A 20289-nucleotide genomic window follows, 5' to 3' on the forward strand; every position below is an offset into this window, starting at 1 on the left:
TCCCAGTTCCACTCTTATTTACCTCCTTATGCTATGCAAAGGATGTGCAGCAGTGCCACGTGAATGTGAAGTCCACAAGGGGTGCCCGCCTGCCCCCCAGGCTCACCCCTGGACCACCCATTGCTGATAGTCTGCAAAATGGCTGACGGGTGCTGTTAATATCAAATGGCAACCCATCTGCTAAGCTGATACACACTGATTTCAAAGAAAAGCTGAGTCAACAAGGACTGGCACCAAATGAAAGATTTTCCTCTTAGTAACAATATGAGTGACTAATTAACAATCAATAATCCCAATAAAAATTGACATTAAAGTCTGTAAGGGGCACTGTGCCAACAGCTGAGCATTTGTGCTAATGAAGCAAGAAAGCCTTGCCAGGTCCAGACAGAAGCATGTGAACCAGTTCACACTAAGATGATACAACTTGAACAGTCACTCAAAGACCAGATGGAAACTAACCTGGGACTTCCTTTACCACTGATGTTTCAAAACATTTGGGGTTTCACACACACTTTCACTCTCTGCAGCCTTCACAAGCTCAAGATACAGGTAGCAACATGAAACTTTGGCCTGTACCTTACAGTTAGCCCGAGATCATGGTCCCTTCTGGACGTGAAAATGGAAGAGCATTAAGCCACCTGTCCAACCATGGGAGGCTCAGATGCCACAGAAACAATGGTGCCCTGGGTTATCTCAGCCATCACTGATAATGCAAGCAGCTCATAGAACTGTTCCAGCCTCAGCATGTTCACACACAGCCCATGGGAGACCACCCCAGCTCCCAGAGAGGCTCCAAGTACAAAATTTAACAGATAGCAGCAAAGAACTGCACCATGCCCTGCTACATCTCAAAACTGAATAAGCTGTCTGTCCACTGCTAAATGAAGCTCCTCAAAGTTCGCTTACCAGCCCTCCTTTATGAGCCAGCCTTGTTGCAGGTGAAGCACAAGCCTAGGAAACACTTAATCAGCTTGCAGCTTGTGTCTTGAAAATGCAAACAGAGGAAGCAAGGGCATAACAGACAATAGTTAAGGCATTATCAGTACCAGTTCCTAGCTCTGTAGCCTGGAACACAAACATGCAAGAGCCACGATGCAGCAAGCAGAGGGACCTGACAGAATATTTGTGAGGATTGACCATAAGTTCTTGGGGACTGCAATTGTTACACTGAGCCAAAAGACACTTGGTGCATCAGGGCCTCAGAATGCTCCTGCACTAAAAATAGCCATCATAATTTTCCAGATAGGCAGATCACGGCGTCTTACTGACTCAAGAAATACAGGAATTATGGCAACAGCTCCCTTGGCTCCATTTTAACCTAGTCACTAATCTCTTCGCATCAAAGTGATGGACAGCTCAGCTCCTCACAGCAAGAACACCCTGTGATTTCTCAAAGCCTTTATTCAGGGACAGACATTAGATCTCACAGGAACTCAAAAGGCACTTTTCTGCACTGCCTTCTCTGCTGCAAACTCAGAACCACACTCCTTCCTCAGCTGTACCAGGAGGGAGTGTGTTTTTCCTGCCTGCCAACACCCTGAAGTTCACATTGAGATGCCATCCATTACAGACAACCCACAGCCAGGAATAAAGCAGGCAACCAGAAGGAAAACCCAGCAAAGGCCTGGGACAGCCCCATGGCCCTGGCTCCAGCTGCCTTTTGGTTTTAACAGCAAATGTTTTGGAATGACCCATCTCAAACCTCTGCAGGAAACACAGCCATACCAAGAATCTGCAAGCAGTGAAACTGGGGGGATGCCTTCATTCTCCTAAAGGAACAGACTGGAGGCAGCTTCTATCAGGGCTACAGGGATGGAAAGAAGGTTTGCACTCCAACCTTGGCAGCCTGAAGGCTGTTTCCCCCCCTTGAGATACTGCTCCTATTTGGGCCAAGGCAGGAACTGATCACTTAAGTCCTCTTTCCTACAGAAACAGGGCCTTCTCCTACTCTCTCTCCACACTGCTATGCTACCTTATTCAGGTAGAGTAAACCATGGGGCCAGCACCTAAGAGGACTGACAGCCTCCTTCTCCCCATAGAACAGCCATTTGTAACCAACTTTGCTGCTAGCAGTCCCTCTTGAATCCAGACTTTGTACTGAGCACAAGCAAGAGTTGGGGCTCTGGGTCAAGTTATTCAGACAGGTGCAAGGCACTCATGTGAAAGCCTGCACTACTGAACTCTTGAGCACGGTCAGCTGTGTGAAATAGACTGTTACATGACTAGTGCAAGGAAAAAGCAAAGGGAAAAACAAATACTCATGCCTCTGTAACCAAAACCTCCACCACACTCAAACTTTACAGTTTGAAGCAACCATCGAGTTTGGAGTCAGTTTTTTTCCTCAGAGGTCTGTTAATTCCTTACATGGCATCTATGTCAGGGAAGCCAATAGTTATGGGGTGGGGACTTGTGCCAGAGCAAAACAAATTTGATCAGAATGAGAAAACCAATGGAAAGGGCAAGCAGCTGGCTCCAGTTAGGGCCTTATTTTTAGAAAACATCTGCCAAGGGATTCAAAGTAGAATGGCAAGCTCCCCTAAGCACAGATGAGCCCAAGTGCAGACACTAGTTTGTATTATTTAGAGATGTGGGGTTTGCCATTAGGGAACTGTCAGCACATGCTGAGTACAGCTTGCCCCTTGCAGATGCTGCAGGCACAGAGCACCACATCAGATGCCTCTGTAGGACAAGCACCTCATGGGAGAGAGGTACTGGGCTGGCAGGATCTCAGATCCCCAGGAGACAGGGCTAGGAGGGATTACCAAGGTCAGTTAGACCACCATCATGCCCCCACACTAAAGAGAAAGAGCATCTGGGATAGGAATGGAAAAAGGCACAAGGACTAGAAGTTCCTGCAGTTCCTTTTGATACTATCTGTGCTTGCCTTGGTTTCACTGGGCCTAAGTGCGGAATATCCTGGGATGCTGGAGAGGGGGAACTCACACTTGCCACTCCTCTAACCAAGTTTTAGCATGGCAGACTGTCCTGCCCTGGGATGCCACCATTGCAGCATGGCTGCACATGGCACTGCTGACTGCTCATTTCAGTAGCTTTGTGATAGGAACATGAAGACTGGTGTGAATGGAACATGGCAGGGGGAGTCTGGAAGCTCCAGAAAGCACAAGCAGCAGCAATAGTGCTCTGAAACTGGCAGGTGTCAGTGGCACTCTGATTAATCTGGTATGAGGATCCAGCATACATCCATGTGCAGCTTCCCAGGTTACCTGCACTGGGGAACAAAGCACAACCTAAAAGCAAAGGATAGCCTACCCTCTAGACTTTATGAAGGAGGGGAATGCTGTTATCCTTCCCATACAGATGAGGAAACTGATACACTGCGTGAGGAAGTCTCCTCAATGACTTTGCCAATTGGAGCTGGGAATTAAGCCCAGGTTTCCTGATCTAGCTACGACATCTGTTTTACCTACTTGCCTATCCTGCTTCTCAGCCACAGCCAGAGCCTGCACCTCTCTGCTGCTAGCAATGATAACTGGTTTCCCAGGAGCCCTGGTAGCAACCAACTGGAGAATGGTGCATAACTGTCACAGATACTGTCTTCCACCTTTGACACTGATGGCCTCTTTGCAAGATTCAGACATCTGGAGAGACATTTGTTGAAATATTTGGGCCCAGGGCAGAGAAGAGAAAGTATAAGGCAATAAGGGCAGCGAGTGCACACTAAGCCCCTTTCCTCCTGCTTGGGGTGGGGAAGGGGGAGAGGGACAAAGGCATCGCAAAGGAAAATGACTCATTAAGAGATATCAGGATTTATTTACCTCCAGCAGCATAAAACAGTGCAGCAATAAGGACTGTATTTAACTTCAGACTCCAGCTGGCCTCCATGGGACTCCTGAGGTTAATGCCTGCATTTAAATGGAAATTGAGTGCCAAATTATTAGCACCTGTTTGCAAAAAAGGCCCCAACAAATTAGAAAGAATCTTTGTCAGTACAGTTCCCAGCAAGTGTTCCAGTTACTGCATCTCAACAGGCTAGATCTGACTGAAGGTCAGTCCCAGTCAGCAGGACTGCTCTCCAACAAGCTGAGCATCTCTGCACAAGTAGTGTCCCCAGGAGATTTCACCTGGCCATGGAGGACAACCTCTAGAGGAAGAAGCCAATTCAGAGAGATGAGGTCAGCCCGAGCTGGGTAGACAGTAAGTCAGCCAAAAGAAATTGGTTATATGCAAGTAGGGACAAGCCAAACTGGAAAGACTTTTCAAGCAGTTTAGTGGTGCCTAGCAGGAAAAAAGTCTGAGTTGAGATTATTACACTAAAATGGTTCTTGCAGCAAAATAGGCAGATGAAAAATTGACAGTTTACACAGATTGATTAAATACCCAGTTACCTCTGATGGAGCCATACATGGAGAGGTGTACTCTTCACCGGGTAAAAAACTGGCTGGATGGCCGAGCCCAAAGGGTGGTGATGAATGGAGTTAAATCCAGTTGGCGGCTGGTTACAAGTGATGTTCCCCAGGGCTCAGTACTGGGGCCAGTTCTGTTTAATATCTTTATCAATGATCTGGATGAGGGGAATCAAGTACACCCTCAGTAAGTTTGCAGGCAATACCAAGTTGGGCAGGAGTGTTGATCTGCTGAGGGTAGGAAGACTCTACAGAGCAATCTGGACAGGCTGGATCAATGGGCCAAGACCAATTGTATGAGGTTCAGCCAGGCTCAGTGCTGGGTCCTGCACTTGGGTCACAACAACTCCCATGCAATGCTACAGGTCTGGAGAAGAGTGGCTGGAAAGCTGCCTGGCAGAAAAGGACATGGGGTTGTTGGTCAACAGACAGCTGAATATGAGCCCACAGTGTGCCCAGGTGGCCAAGAAGGCCAAGAGCATCCTAGCTTGTATCAGAAATAGTGTGGCCAGCAGGACTAGGGAAGCAATTGTCCCCCTGTACTCAACACTGGTGAGGCCACACCTCAAATACTGTGTTCAGTTTTGGGCCTGTCACTACAAGACAGATATTGAGGTGCTGGAGCATGTCCAGAGAAGGGCAATGAAGCTGGTGAAGGGTCTGGAGAACAAGTCTTATGAGGAGCAGCTGAGGGAACTGGGGTTCTTTACCCTGGAGAAAAGGAGGCCCAAGGGAGACCTTATCACTCTCTACAGCTACCTGAAAGGAGGTTGTAGCAAGGTGAGTGTCAGTCTCTTCTCCCAAGTAACAAGCAATAGAACAAGAGAAAATGGCCTCAAGTTGTGCCAGGGGAGGTTTAGATTGGATATCAGGAAAAACTTCTTCACTGAAAGGGTTGTCAAGCATTGGAACAGGCTGCCCAGGGAAGCGGTTGAGTCACCATCCCTGGAGGTATTTAAAAGACCTGTAGATGTGGCACTTAGGGACATGGTTTAGTGGTGGACTTGGCAGTGCCAGGTTAATGGTTGGACTCAATGATCTTAAAGGTCTTTTCCAACCTAAATGATTCTATGATCTAATATTGCAGGAGAGGTGGATTCTGGCTGGCTATAAAACAGCATCAGAGCCACTGACTATCCCCAGGCTGGATCCAACCAGCACTGCTCATATTAACCCACCTGGCAAAGTCTGATTGCAGTTGAGCAAACTCAGTAGGTATCTGATACTTTGCCATGTTGCAGCAAACAGTATAACCAAAGTAATATTGACCCAAAGCTTTTCTTCAAGTTCTTTTGAAATAAATCTGGTTAGAAAGTGGGAAGAATCATAACCCCACATAACACTGATACTTTGTATCAAAATCAGGCAGAAGAAATAGGTGGTTTGTTTTTCTGCTTTGACCTGGTATTCAGTAGTTGAATATGATGAAAATTCAAAATCAACAATAGGATGCAAGTATTTCTCACGCAACACAGCTAATGGAAGATCCATTCATTAAACACCCAGACGATTAAATTTAGCAATCATGTACACATAAATGGAGCTAATTTTTACAGAGAGGAAACAAATAACTCAATATGTATTATAGCCATGTTTCATCCGTCTTTAAAAACTCCCCAAAATCTTCAGTAGGTAAATCTGGAGGGACTATTATCCCATGTTAAACCATCATGAAATGAGGTAAATTTTTTAAGGAATTCTGCAGGGGTTGCAAGAACCATGTCTATGACACTAACTCACAAATCTTTTATAAGGAATGGTATAAAAGCCTAATTTGACAGTTTACTTTTAACAGTCATCTAAAAATCAAGCTACTAAAGCCTTTTTTTAAAGAACACCCTAAGGACACATAATTAATAGCTAATAAGTTCAAAGAAGACATTTCTCAAGTACAAGCCAGAAATGTTAAGAAAGCAGTGGGTCTGGGGTTCCTTCTGTTTGTTAGGCCCTGTTAAAACCACACTTCATCTGTTCCACCAGGTGAAGAGCTTTGCCCAGCATTAATCAAGTTACTCATTGCAAGCAAATGACATCCCAGAATTAGTCATTTGTCTTTTTTAACTTACTCTTAAGACTTGTGAGATTCCTGTAAGTGTCCTGCAAATTAATTTTATTCCTCAATGAGAAATTTTTGCATATTGCTTTGGACTTCTGTTGTTTCTGACTGTTCACAAGGAGCATATCTACTACTAAGAGCTACAGCGGGCACTTGAGCCCTGTGGTAGGGTTACTTTTTAGACAGCCTAAACTTTTATTGACAAAAGCTAACACTGAGGCAATTATTGGCATGTTGGACCTTTCAGCAGGAGGGAGAGCACTAGAGCAATTTTTTTGCAGCCATCTCATGTACAAGAACAAACATCATATCTAACCACATACACAGACCCCAAATGTGCAAACAGCTGGGAGCCTTCCTGACTTGGAGGAGAAATACAAGCCAAACTTCTGAGCTCCCTAGCTGGCTCACATTCATCTTGCCTGTCACCTTCCCAGCAAGTCACTGCTTTGTGGTACAAATTTCCTCCCTGAGTTTACAGCTAGAGCAGTCTGAAATAAGGACTAAAGGAAAGCTTTTAACCACAGTTTACTGAGCAGAAACTGAGGCACAGATTGATTTAAGTGACTTGCCCAGGCTTGAATAGGCATCCTTGGTGGTGATACATGCTACAACAAGGTCAGGTCTGGTGCTCAGCCTCCTGCCATAGCTTCTTCACAACCTTCTCTCCTGAGCCCAAGAGATTAAGCCTTGCAGCACAGCATGAAGATATGCCACCTTCCAGAGCTGTGGCCTTAGGGGAGAGCATCATCTGAGAACTTGATCCTCCACAACCTTAAATCCTGTCTGCAGCTCAGCCAGCTGAGAACAAAGGGAAAGCATGCAAAAAAGAGCAACACTGCCTCCTGTCCAGAATATGCTTACAGCTTCCAGGAACCAGGGACCTTGTATGTATGAGAGAAATTTCAGGCTGGAATCAACCAACATGTCCCTAAAGCCATCATGCAACTCCTCTCTTGGCTCTGGCCTCAGGCTTCCCTCTTAACCTGTTTTTATCAAAGTGCTGAGTGCAGGGGGAAACACCGTGGGTTTTGCCAACAGAGAGGACCAAACACACACCAGTGACTGCATGGAAGAGGAATTTGGGTGGAGAAGGAGCCTTAAAAGGGAAACATTTGGAAGTGCTACTGCCTGGAGAAAAGTATAAAAGAATTAGATCATTTTAGAAATATTTACAGCTTCACTGCATTGCTGCAGAAAAACCTCATGCTGCCATGTTCAATTTATTTCAGACTTGGAAGAATAAATCTCATTAAGGGCTAGTGCTTTCTTTTCACAAGGAGAAAGCATGTGTTCACACTTAAGATAATTGCAAACATCCATTGCTTTAAAAATAAACCCTTGTGCATCAGCATGAGCTCTGAATCCATGCCTGCAAGAGGCTCCAGTTCAAGCAACCCTACAAGGATGCTGTTACAGGCAGCAAGAGGGGCCCAAACTAAGCACCAAGTGGGGCAGAGGGAAGCAATCCTCTTAAAGGGAGAAATTGCACCCTGTAAGCATGGGCACTACTCTGAAGCAGAAACTATAGAGGATGATGTTCCCCACTTTGACACCACCTGGTAAAAGCAGAACTACATTGTTCAGTGCCTGGCTGTCACCCTCTCACATTCAGCTCCCACTGCACTAAGCCCTTAGAGAGTCTTGAAACCCCTGTACATATACATCCCCACATCCTAGAAACACAAGCACTGCATAATCTTTTTCAAGATGCTGCTTTCCTGAAACTAGGATTAATCCTCTATGGCTGCTATAAAGGGAGCATTGGATCAGGCCTGAAATTATTAGACTGGCAGTTCTAAAGAGAAAGAAATCACTACATGTTCAAAACATTGTATGCAGCACTACTCTTCCCAAATCATTCATACACGCTATTCTTCCTGCTTGTTTGCCCCCCATATGTTTTCCTCTGTGGACTCTGCAGGCATTTGCAAAAGGTCTCTGTGCTACATGTGAGAATTAGATGGCCAAAAGCATGATTACTCCAGGGTTTGTTAGCAATTTTGAAATAAAGAAAAATTGAATGTATCCTGATCTGGAAATAAAAGATCAGTTTTAAAGGTGTCCAAAGAATCAGAAGTTAATGAAAAATCACTTGGCTGTGTCCTTTTTGTAAGGCATGTTCCTTTTGATCATTAAGCTTTTAGTTACCTTGCAGAAATAAAGTTACACGAAGTCATTCGAAAATGGAAAGTTAAACATTTCCATAACAGAATATTGAAAACAACCATTGTGCTTTATTTAGGCATACACATAAATTCTGACTAAAAAATATGATCTTTATATCTCAGGAAAAAGCTGTTACTGACTCCCTCAGCTGAGCAGTATCCTAGAGAACCAGAGTTCAGTATTATCCCTGCTAGAACTGCCTGCAAAGAGACTGAAGGAAAAACGCCATGCCAGGAAGCAACTGATTTAACATAACGAGCACTTCTCTTTTTTTTGTCCATAGGGCTTTTATCTCACCTGCCTCTGTTCTCTGTAAGCATAGCAAGGTTATAACTTCATTTTAGCAAAAGGAGTGGAACAAAACCTCAGTCTTCACATTCCAAGCTTCTTTTCCCCAAATCAAATAGAACAGAAGATAAGATGCAAAGAGAGCTGGGTGCCAGGTAACACGGTCAATGCAGAGGCACTACCCTCTGATCTGTCACCCAAATGTGATATTCCTCCTTCAGAATGCCCCTTTGATCATAGGTTTTAACTCCTGCAGAAAGCTGACTTGCCACTGATGACTGAAGGAGGCAACATGAAAAAAGAACATGGAGTTTGTAACAACAATTTTTTTCTCTTGAGAAAGTTCTTTGTAGATTCCCTGTTTGGTCTGATTCTAGGATCTTCACCACTTTGAGCCGTGAGAGAAAACATGTCAGCAAGTAATCACAGGAGGTTGTCATCAGGTGAGTTAGAGCAAATGTGATATACCCAAAGCAAGTGTGAGTTGCACTGTTTTGCCAACACACTTGGCTGTGTACGTCACACTAACTCTGTAGCAGAGATTGCCACATGACAGATAAACTTAATGCAGAAGCTTTTGCAAGGAACCTTTTAGAGATAGAAAGCTTTCTCAAAATTGCAATGTTTGCAACTCAGCTATCACTCAAGTTCATTAAGCCTCTGATGTCTTTATTGAAGTAACATCATTGTGTGAGCATTTGCAACTTTGCCAGGGGGATTTTTTTGTCCTACAGAGATCAGAGCCAGAAATCAGAACAATTGCTATCTCAGACCTGCTTCTTGGCTAGATGATTAACCTCAACACTGGCATATATCCCCAAATTAGAATAAGCATAGAATAGAATATTTCAGTTGGAAGGGACCTATAACAATCATCTAGTCCAACTGCCTGACCACTTCAGGGCTGACCAAGTTAAAGCACATTAAGGGCATTGTCCAAATGCCTCTTAAACACTGACAGACTTGGGGCATTGATCACCTCTCTAGGAAGCCTGTTCCAGTGTTTGACCACCTTCTCTGTAAGGAAATGCTTCCTAATGTCCAGTCTGAACCTCCCCTGACACAGGTTTGAACCATTCCCACACACCCTGTCCCTGGATCCCAGGGAGAAGAGATCAGCACCTCCCTTCTCCACATCCCCTCCTCAGGAAGCTATAGAGACTTGCTTGCTTGACTTACAACACAGCTGAACTGCCTGCTCCTGTCCTTCTAAAAGGTGGTTCTTAAAAGACTGACCAGCACTCATGGACTCCTAAGCCATCAAAAGCAGATTCCCAGGGTACTCTGCTAAATAACTCCCCAAATAGCTTAAAGTTTGCTCTCCTGAAGTCCAGGGTAGCAACTCCGCCATTCTTTTTTCTTATTACACTGAAAGTTTTAAACTCAACCATTTCATGATCACTGTGGCCAAGACAGCCACCTGCCATTACATCCCCCACAAGTCCTTCTCTATTCACAAATAGCAAGTCTAGGAGGGCATCTTTCCTAGTTCTCCTACAAACTTCAAGATTTTCCAAGACCTGCACATCACAGCAGTATGATATTCCCAGTTGATGTCTGGGAAGTTAAAATCTCCCACAAGGACAAGGGCTACTGATCCAGAAATTTCTCCTAATTGCCTATAGAAGAATTCATCAGTGCCTACATCCCAGCTAGGCAATCAGTAGGAGATACCCACTATGCTATAATCTTTGTTTTCCAGCCCCCTAATCCTCACCCAGAGACTCACAACCACATCATCACTAACTGTAAGGGCTGTACAACCAAGCCTCTCACTTACATATATTGCGACACCTCCCCCTCACCTGCCCTGCCCATCCCTCCTGAACAGCCTGTAGCCCTCCGTCCCAGGACTCCAATTGTGGCACTCATTCCACCAAGTCTCACTAGTACCAATGATATTGTAGCTCCAGGAGCTGACCAATGCTTCCAGTTCATCCTGTTTGTTTCTCATACTGCATGTGCTGGTGTACAAGCATTTCCGATACATTCCTGAGCCCTCCGTGCTCCCAGGAGCAGTGTAAATGTTCCCACTAGCATTGCCACCCTCAGGCAACGCCATGCCAACCCTTGGCTTACCTACTGCAATCCTGTTGGTATCCCTATCCCCTTCCCCCATCGATTCTAGTTTAAAGCACTCTCGACCAGTCCTGCCAGCTTACACCCAAAGACACATTTTCCCCATCAGGACAGGTAGATCCCATCAGGCCCCAGCATACCTTGTGTCTCAAAGGCTCTTCCATGGTTTAAAAACCCAAAGTTTTGGTGGAGGCACCAGTCCTGGAGCCAGCTATCGATATCCTTCCCACCTCTAGGAATACCCCTTCACACATCCCACAGCCAGAAACCTGGGTGGTCGCATGCTTGAACAAGAGCTCGCTCTGCGTGGCTGCGTCGGCTCTACCAGGTGCTAGAAGCTCAGGAGAAGCAGAGAACACTGCTTTTTGGAGGATGGTCACCATGCCGCCCGCTGGGAAATATACATGCTTGTCCCTTGCGATCAGCTGGGCTGACTGACTTCGCCTGCTTAAGTCTCCCGCGCTGCCGGGTGCAGGCTCCGCTCCTTGCTGCCTCGTCCAGTCAGCGGGTCCGGGGTCAGTGGCTGGGGGAACGCTCCCTGTTCAGACAGGCCTCTGCTTGCCCACGTGCATCCCCCCATGTGTCCTGCCGCTGCTTGCTGCCGCCACTGGTGCTCCTCACACTGCTCCACAGTCTGTTGCAGGCCTAGACGCCTCTACCATTTGTGTAATGAAATCAGCCCCAGCCATCCAAAATCTCTGTGCTGCTATTTTGCATCTGACTGCTGCCGCTGGCACCAGTTTGGTGCTGCTTTTGCAATCCACAGGGCAACGTTCTCCTCCGTGCTCTTCTGCAAATGCTACTTTAAGCCTTGAACACTAAATTAAGCAGCAATTAAATTTATTCTCCTTTACTGATTGCATCTGTTTCAAAACAGTTATCAGTGCTGACTTATCAAGAATATCCAAAACCATATCAACTTTTGCCAACAGCTCTTGTGAAGCACCTGATTAGTCTCATCAGCCAGTTGCACAATTTCTGTACTCAGCAGGTGCCATGAATCACTTTGCACTCTGGCTCCCAAAGAGTAAATGCTAAAAGAGCAGATCTCCTCTTTCCTATAGGATATGTTACCCACAAAAGGAAACATGACAATCACCATTAGGTCAAACTCATTAAACTAAATAGGACTAAATTTAAGTGGGATGAGTAAACTGGATGTTATTAATGGTATTATTTCACTTTAATACTACAGCAGCACCAAGACAGCCTACATTATGCTGGGTGCCGTAGAGAGACAGTTCCTTCTCAAAAAATTAGTTACTATTGCATAATCTCACAGGAGAAACTAGACCTCCTACTAAAAACAACTTCACACACCACAGACATATTTTGAGGTGTGAGCAGGGAAGCCAAACCCCATTTAAAGAGTTCTGGCTACCAAAGTCCATTACTTGAGCTGGATGCTTTTCCCCCAGCAGAGAAGAAACTTGCCTCCTTAGCAGAAGTGTCTCACTTCAGAGAAGTCAGTCACAGTCATATTTGCAGTTAATGTAAAACTGCAACTATGGCATAATTTGGCATACCCATGCTACTTTCAGTCTCGTCAATGTGTATAACAGCAACAAAGACAGGTGTCACACACTGTGTTAGCAATCCAAGTATAACCTGTCCAGGGATCCCACTTGCATGGTCTCACTGCTCACCCACGCCTAGCCCTGTGCCAATATTACCCGTGCTGGCTCCATTAAGCTCATGTTCTACAAATATTTTCTCCTGCTGCACTAACAGATCCACAGTGATCCCATCTCTGCCCTAAACTATATTGATGAAAAGGAGGGAAATATTAAGCACAAGGCCACAATGCATCCTTAAATATGCTGACAACTTCAGAGGCAGAGAAAACCCAAGTTTATTTTAAGTGAGCTCATGCTGCATTTTTTTTACTTCACATTCACCTCTGAGTTATATATTTTACTGTTTAAACATGTGCAGTTCCAGCCATGGAATATTTTCTATGGCTGGAGCCAGGAGACCATACCCATTTCGTGGCTCTGTTGAGGATTTTTACTGCAGAGAAAGTCCCTGCCTACCCATATACATGTAAAAGCCTCAGACCAACAGTCCAAGGCACAATGATGTCTTTACCAATAGAACTGAGGCAACAGAAAATGAGAAGGGAAACTTTGTACACACACAGAAGATACATATCATCTGAGGAGACCTAACTGAGAAGCTGATGTCCGCCTTGCTTTGACAAGGGCTAACACACAACATTCACTGTGGCTCACAATGCCTCTAAAATTATGTAAACTACATCTTAATGGGAGAGTCTCAGTATGAGGAGAAATCGCTCATGCAGTAACAGACTCTTTGCAACACAGCTCTGGCAGCAGCAAAGTTCATTAGGAATGTGAATCTGTTGTGCTAGGAGCAGGAGGCAGATATGTTTCTTTTAAATACCCTCACTGCAAACCATTTAGAATGGAAAACAGTAACAGGAACCAGAATGCATCCAGACACATCTGTCTTGTGCTATTCTAGCAAAATGACGAGTTTAGAAACGCTTTTTTCTAGTTTTATTTTAATTTTTGTGGTTACTTCAGTTTGAGAGGAGCTGAGAAGACAAGAATTTCCTGCTTTGGCAAGAGTCTGAAGAACCACTGCTTGAAGAGTCCTATCCCAACCTGGCATAAGAGCACACTACAGCAAGGCAACATGGCCCCAGACACTTAAATGCAGTTGGCTATTGATATCACTGACAGATAAACCAAGCCACCCGCATAAATTGCTCCATGCCCGTGGCTTGTGAATATCAGATGGGACAGAATGCAACAAGGAAATTGTTCCATTACATTACGTGAAGCAGCCTCATCCCCCTCTCCAAACACCCTTGACAAACTTGTGACTGATGAGCCTGATAATTCTTCTGGCCCATTTCTGTTTATCATTGCTTTAACTGTGCCTCCATTTGAAGACTGAAGACAAAACCTACATTCCCTTTAACCTGACATTGGGCGTTAGGCTTGTTTTTAATTGTTATTCTAATCTTGAGAGATTAGCACATTGAGAAACATGGAAGCTGCTCATCTTTATTTCGAGGTCTATCCCCAACTTCATAAAGACAGTTGCAAGCTGGTTTTGTCCCCTTCCTACCTGGCAGCTAGTCCACCTCTGATGAAAACATCAAAAGAGTGACTGAAAGCTATTCTCCCTGTTCTGTGCTAAGTGCTTCTCCAGCAATTCAAGTACTTGCAAAAGAGATAATTACAAGCAAGGAGCATTACAGGGAGTGAAAAGTGATGTGTTCAGAGTTTTGCTTCGTATCCTTAACAGATCATCAAAACTAAGTAATTGCTAAGGAGAGAAGTCTCCACATCATGCCACCTTCCTGCTTCAGTGAGAGCTACTTGTGTTTTGCTGCATTAAAGCAGCTGAATGTATTTATTTTTTAATGCTCCAGAACTCAGATCTCCTGGAATCACAACTAGCCACCCTGCAGACTCAATCTGCTGGTCACTGATGGTGCCTCAGTGTAGCTCTGACATCCTATTGCAACATCATTGGAGAGGGGAGAGCCACAGAAGCCTCAGTTTGAGTGCAGGAAGGAGCTAAGCTGCACCATGCCAGCATGAAATTACGCCATGTACCCTGCATTGGCAAGCTGATCCTCCATTGCCTACCAAGCTGAAGGAAGGTTTTGCTTCAAGGCCACTGTTGTGCCTACCTCTTCATTCCTGCACCCACACATAAACCCATGAATAATTTCACAGTAAGCAACACAGTTTCACTAATGTGAAAGCAGCTTGAACCAGCATCAGTGTTTTCCTGCATTCTCTTACTGCCTCTCTAGCTCATAAAAACACCCTGCTCAAAAATGCAATGTGGTTTGATTTCAGTTTTTTCACACTGCCAGGCCTATCCGATGGCCACACAGGGATTTTTCGTTTCTATTCCTCCTGAGTTTGCTCCTTTAAGTACATTACAGCTCTCAGAATATCTTCTTGCTGATTGCTTCAGCACATGTGAAAACACCTACACATTTTCCTTTCCTACTTGTCTGCCTGCTGATGGATCTGTCTCTCCTGCACAACAGAAAAAGCCATTTGCGGTTTCCTTGACAAAAAATAAAAGCGCTGAATTTAACCAGCCACCTATGTTGAGTCAAATACCAGCCTGCACCACTGCAAACAGTAGACACAGGTTTCCCTAAGACAGTGTCCATGCTTACTGCAGAAGATGTCAGAATAAGAAGTATTAAGGATAATTTTTCAGTCCATTCTCCTCAAATAGGTAACCACACAACCAAAGCAGCAAACCATTGCTCGAAGGTACATCAGTGTAGCCAGGGAATGGGGTTATTGCCACCAAAGAACAGGCTAAAGCATGGAATTTTATGTGAACCATAGTCCAAGACCCTGCATGCCACATGTTTCCTGGCAAGTCCATCCCACTTATCCTATGATTCTTCACTGAACATATCACTAGGTCCTTCCTGGCAAAGTCCTACAGCCAGCTTTGCTCAATCCTCTGACATCAATGCATATAACAGACCTGTTGAAGGTCTCAGGCAAAGGTTATCCAGTCACCCACACACACTATACAGTGGCTGTGGATAAATTTGTCTGGGATGGCACAAACCTACAGCTATTTATAACACAATAGCTGATTTAAATGAGAAACTGCACATCTGAGGAACAGGCATATCCCTGTAGTTTTAACATCTCCAATTTTCACTTATGCAAACTGCTTTTACTGTCTTGTGGTAAACCCCCAGTCATGTAACACAATGAGGATAGAAAGAAGCAGGACCTACACATCACTCCCAGGTCAACTCATGGCAACTTCAGTGAACACCAACAAGTGATGACCACCTAATACCAGTGAGAGTTTGGCCCCCAAATTCCTCACAATCCTGCAAGACATTTCCAAGGTTCATTGTAAACCTTGGAAGTGACAGCAGTGACTAAGTTATCTGCATTTCTCAAGGCACAGAACAAGCTCGATGCACAATCTGTACCACTGATCTCAGCTCTGCAAGTGCTTGTACACAGTTATTTCCTCATTCCACCAACTAGAGGCTCCGCTGCTTTGGCAAAAGAAGGTATCTCCACAGGCATGAATTTAAATATAAATGGAAAGTACAAGCAATTCCACATCATGGAAAAACTCAGTGTGCTCAAACAGATGGATTTTACAGCTTGAATTATTCCATTCCGTTGTCTTATGCTGGCAAAGTACAAGCTTCATTATGATACAAAAACAACCATGGGTTGCTGACAGGCTGTTATTTTGCAAGAGAACAGCAAGTGGGCAACCACAATGTGGGGCATTCTGTTCAACCCAGAGGACAACACTGTAAGGTCAGCCTGGGGCACAGACTAGTCAAAATGTTACATTTTACCCATGAGAGATGCTTTCAATGACAAACTTAACATTTCCCACAAGAAAAAAAAAAAGAGAAAAAACCAATCAAAGTTCTGAAGAAAAAGCATTGTGTCACTTTTGTCTCAACTTCAGGTTGTAGCTCTGTCACATTTTAGCACCTTGCTCCCTTTTCAATTCTTCTATGCATGGTTTTGGAGGACCCGGAACCCATTTTTTGGGTTTTACTCCCTCTCCTCTCACTAAAGTGGAAAAACAAGTTCCAAAACATTTCAGAATATGCCTCTAGAATATATTCTTGTTTATTCACCCTTGTTTTTCAGGGCAGAGGGTGCCGCATCTTTTTGCTCCTGCCACCTGCCCTGCACAGGAGAACCAAGGTGGGTAAGCCTGGAAGCAATGCAGTAACCATTTTCTGTGCTGGACTAGCTGCCTTGGGAGACTATCAGACTTCCAGGAATCAGTTAGAGAAACACTTGTCAAGGGTGACCTGGAGAAAAGCTGTCTAGACCAGCAGGAGGGACTTAAAGCTCTCACAATATCAAACAGACCCATTTTTATGGTACTTTCAGGCAAAAATTAACAAGAGACCCCCAAAACAGAGAAGGGCTGAGAGAGATATAAGAGCAACTGGCTTGGAGTATCATCAGTGCAAGCTATGAGAGGCCTATATCCTGACCCTAGGTGGTTTTCCACATCATGGAGCACAAAAGTTTTGACAGCCAGGGTAGAAACAGTCCGCAAGCAGCTTTTCCTGCCCTCTCTGGTCCCCTTCCGTTCTCCCTCTCTCCTACCTGCTCCCAGAGGGACAGGGGCAATCTCCAGTAAACGACGAAGTGCCAGTACCTTGGAGCTGCTCTCTGTCCCTTCCTTCCTCCATTCCTGCAATACCACCAGCCTGTTTGGCAGTGAGCAGGCTTCCTCCAACAGACATGCTCCCAATCCATGAACTAACAGACATAAATATTGCTGTTCTGTGGCTGAGCAGCAGAGCCTTCTTTGGCACAGTGCCAGCACTTCACATACTCCTTTTATTTATAGCTTCTGTGACAATTTGTCTTCCTAAAACTGCCACTGTATTATATCTATTATTTAATGTTTTGTCTCATGATACTCTGTAATTTATACCAGACCTTAATAACAAATTAAAGCCTTGTGCTGTTATTTTCCTTGCCATTGTGCTTTTCAAAAGCATGAGTAGCAAATTTAGCCACAGCTTCAGAGCATCCCTGGTATATCTAGCCTGGAGTATTCAGTCTCCTGACAGTTAAAAGCACTGCTGCTCTGCAGCGGAAGAATTCCTGCTCTGTCATGGCTAGAGGAACTGAAGCAGATTAATTTCTCCCCCTTATAAGTGAAGTTAAAGGCACAGGCAGTGGGCAGGCCCTCCACAGAGGGGACATTACAGTCTTATTAACAACAGAATCTTTTACTGTCCTTAAGTGTCAAGTCTTTCTGCTTTTTCAGCATTGGATACACCACTGGCTTTAGGATTTAGAAGCAAGCAGAGTCCCAAGGCATTTAAAACATGAAATTGTCATTATTTTTCCAAACCAAGAAGAAATAAAGTATTGAGAAATGGCAGCTTTTTCATTGAATAAAGCTTCTTGGAAACATTTGTTCCCATTAAAATGAAATTAAAAAAATGCTGATGCTCCCCTAAAACCTGAGGGCTTGAAAGCCTTCCACACATGGATCAAGAAGATTACATATTTCCCTTATCAAAGTCCTTTGATAAACACATTCTTTTGTAAGGGATCTCTTCACAGTCCTTGCTAATTCAGTCATCACATAACTTCCAGCCTTACCTGGAACCCAGCTGAATTTCTTGATCCCAAAAAATCCCCATAGTATCAGTGTCTCAGAACTTCTGATAGTTAGAAACTGCCTTCAAGTTTATAGAGCGAGTTTATTCCTGGACCCCTTATCTCCATTTGAAGCCATATTTGTTAGATGCTCCACAGAAGAAATCACAGGTACGTCTGTATTACTGGAGCTTGATACACTACTACAAACACAACCTTTTATTTTCCCCATACACCTCCATTGGATTTTTTCTTTTTTTTGAAACTGTTTAGAATTTCTTCCCCCATGTCTTAGGCTCCATCCTCCTATGGGAAAAAGCATACTGCTGTGGTCCCGATCCTCAACACGGAGCTTATTAACCCCAAGCACAAATAAAGCCCAACATAAGCACGCAAAGGCAGACAAGAGAGTTAGCTCTGCTGTAACAGGAATAGCAACTGTTCCCAGACTCCACTAGCAAACATCTGGAACCCAAAGAGATTCCTGTGTGCCAGTTTTCCTTGCAACATAGAAACATGCAAGACCCAATCCATTCCCCACAATCCCAATCAATAAATTGCTTCTGAACATCACATTATCCAGTGCTCTATTCTTCCCACCCTCAACCGTTTCCTCTTTACAGGAGATCATTATGTCTTCTCCAACTCTGACACCACAGCACCATCCACGGATGCCCTCCTCCAAGAGGAAGGAGGGGAGAGCAACACTGTTCTAGTCAGGTGCCAAGGCAGAAATGCTAGGATCAGAGAAAATTTGTCTACTCCTTCCTCTGAAGTTAGTTCTAATGAGAGTTATCTGTTCATCTGAGACAAGTTACATCCATTCACATATGGTTAAGTCCACATAGAAAAAGGTAACAGTAAGCCACAAGATGCAAACTCCTTTCCTTCACGATACCCTAGACTGACCCCGAGACATTCAGTTCCCCTGCTACAACCTTGTTCAGTTAATTGTAGCTACACCAAGGCCAGTTGAAAAAACACTGGAAAAGAGCAAGTCACTCCCTACTGAGTGACTTGCAGCTCAGAAAATGCTTGTTTACAAACCAGTAACATACCTCCTAGGCCCAATCTAGTGCATAGCAAATCCCTGTAATACAGCAACAGCACTACTGCAGCTATCTGGTCAAGACCGGAAGAGGCCATGGCAATGTATCAGGAGACTGAGACAAGAGCATACAAGCCCCTCTCCTGGCAGCTGGGACACATTTCATTAGGGAGAACTCTAAAGAATCTCAACTTACTATAGCACAAAACACTGGGACACATCCCAGGCACCCTAGACACACCTGCCCCAACACCACACAAGCACATACACAATATACAATATAGGAAGAGCTTTGCAGTCTGACTACCCACAGCCTGCAACACTTTAGATATACAATACTTCAAGTTTAATCCCCATAGTCCCTCATTTTGGAGCATAGCTGTGCACCAACCAACATGCTTGAACAGCACAGATACCAAAGACATTTTACTTTACAGGTAAAACAAACATAAAACAAGCACTTCAGCCCTACCTGGTACAGGTCTTCTCTTGATGCAGTGAAGACACCAAGGCCCAAACAGACAGCCTACTTACAAACAGAGTGAAGCAACATAACAAACACCCTTGGGAGTGGTTCCTTATAAAGGTCTCAGGAAGGCTAAAGCCAATTATCTATACCTCTCCCACCTGCACCTCCCACCAGCCTTCAGTTCTTTTCTGAAATGGTTAGAGTGCTTGACATAATTAGCTCTTAATTGTTAGCAGCTGTACCCATTATCAGTTTAATTCCTAATTAATTATTACAATTAATGTTGCCTTGCCTACCCTGTCTTAAGAAGTGTTTGTTAGGGAGGGAAATTTTACATGTTAATTAACTTGCTACCAAATTTTAGCATTTAATTAAATATTCTAAATCTATTGCTATTTCCCCCTGTAAGCAATTAATGATCCAGGGGTCAATTAAATGTGTGTTACCCTGCATCCTAGTCTGCTGGCATGGCAAGGCAGAGACCTTTATTATATCAGAAGGAAATTTGAAGTTGCTTCTCATCTTCAAAAAGATGCAGGCAACAAAAGTGCTATGAGCACATTGTCGACTAGTAGTAGCTGACCATCCTTTCCCTTAATCCAGCATTGCCTGTAGCATACAGGCCCAAACTCATTGCATTTGTAGTAATTAAGCAAGCAAGTCAGTAACAGGAAGGGACTCTTGGG

At 44.3% G+C, this 20289-nt stretch overlaps 1 long non-coding RNA gene across 1 annotated transcript in view; it reads right to left on the reverse strand.

The window, feature by feature from the left end:
• The window catches only part of LOC127025836 (uncharacterized), a 111642-nt gene extending 91980 nt beyond the window's left edge, over positions 1–19662 (reverse strand). The window contains exon 1 of the long non-coding RNA XR_007767702.1: positions 19607–19662. This is a non-coding gene — a long non-coding RNA (uncharacterized LOC127025836). The remainder of the gene's footprint in view (positions 1–19606) is intronic.
• Positions 19663–20289: the final 627 nt, after the last annotated feature.

The sequence above is a fragment of the Gymnogyps californianus genome, chromosome 25 (assembly GCF_018139145.2).
Source record: "Gymnogyps californianus isolate 813 chromosome 25, ASM1813914v2, whole genome shotgun sequence".
NCBI lineage: Eukaryota > Metazoa > Chordata > Aves > Accipitriformes > Cathartidae > Gymnogyps > Gymnogyps californianus.